General features: G+C 33.8%; 1 non-coding gene across 1 annotated transcript; it reads left to right on the top strand.

Annotated features, from left to right (window-relative positions):
• Positions 1-757: 757 nt before the first annotated feature.
• Positions 758-865, top strand: LOC129542947 (U6 spliceosomal RNA). The gene has a single exon (XR_008683201.1). It is a non-coding gene; the product is annotated as a U6 spliceosomal RNA (small nuclear RNA).
• Positions 866-1291: the final 426 nt, after the last annotated feature.

Below are 1291 nucleotides of genomic sequence, written 5' to 3'. Positions count from 1 at the left end.
GCATTTGTTGTGTTTGCTTTCAGAGTCATAGCCAGAAAAATCATTGCCAAGATAATGTCAAGGAGCTTCTTCCCATTCCCTGTGTTCTTGAAAACAAGACAGCTCTATGACTTTTGCCAAGATTGACTACTCTTATGGGGACAGGAGAGATGAAAAAAAAAAAAAAATGGAGGAAAAGAGGGTCCAAAAAGCAATGTAAGGCCCAAATATACATGACAAAAAACAATAAGACTTCCAACAACATTTCATACTCTTTTAGTAAGGACAGACACATGGTCCTTCACTTTCTTATTGAGAAAAGGTAAACTTGGTGAGAAGTTTAAGACTGAGTTTCTGTATAGTGTGTATTCGCCCAATCAATTTGATGAAATAAGCAAAACATGATAAATTGGACAGCTTTGTGTTTCAAAGTTCAGCCTAGTGAAAACAATCGTAAACATCATGTGGAGCAAAGTTGTCATTCTCTAGGATAGAACAGATAATTTTGTCAAACCTGAACAGTCAATGCTCTGTTGTGATTGGGTCATAGAATGATCAGAGGGCAGCTATCCTTAATCAGAAATTTAGCTTATTTAACAAACAAACAGAAACAGTATCACTGAACACTAACTATACATGAGCAGCTCTTTTGTACTTTTTCAAGGTGTGATTTATTCCAAAGTAGAATCTACAGAGTGAAAGCTAAATGTGAACACCCATGGCAGATCCACAGAGTATCAAACAAAGTAATAACTAAGACATATATAAGAATGGCCTCATGCTGGATTCCACAGCACACAAACTAAAAATTAGAATGCTACAGAAAAGATGAGCATGGCCCCTGAGCAAGGATGATGTGCATATTTGTGAACTGTTTCAAATTTTTGAAGTTTGAGATTAACTTATACACACTAATATACATAAAGTAGATAACCAACAAGGACCACTGTATAGCACACAGAACTATATTCAATATTTTGTAATAACCTATAAGGAAAAAGAATCTGAAAAAGAATACATACATATGTATGTGTGTATATTCCTATATATACATACACACAGAAATAACTGAATGACTGAATCACTTTGCTGTACATCTAAAACTAACACAACATTGTAAACCAACTATACTTCAACTACAAAAATGGCCTCAATATTTATCTTTTAAGAACTGACTCACAACAAGCACTGAAAATTAAATGGATAATCTGTTCATAAATAACAACGTGTTTTAATTATTTAAGTTTACATCCAGGACAGTTGCAGGAAAACCATTTAATTCAGAAAATATCCCTTTTGGGGCTTAAATATA

This window comes from Moschus berezovskii, chromosome 19, assembly GCF_049115385.1.
Source record: "Moschus berezovskii isolate FMDL1 chromosome 19, NW_MosBer_1.0, whole genome shotgun sequence".
NCBI classification, from domain to species: Eukaryota; Metazoa; Chordata; class Mammalia; order Artiodactyla; family Moschidae; genus Moschus; species Moschus berezovskii.
The sequence above is the reverse complement of the archived record's forward strand: the minus strand, read 5'-3'. Positions and strand labels throughout refer to the sequence as shown.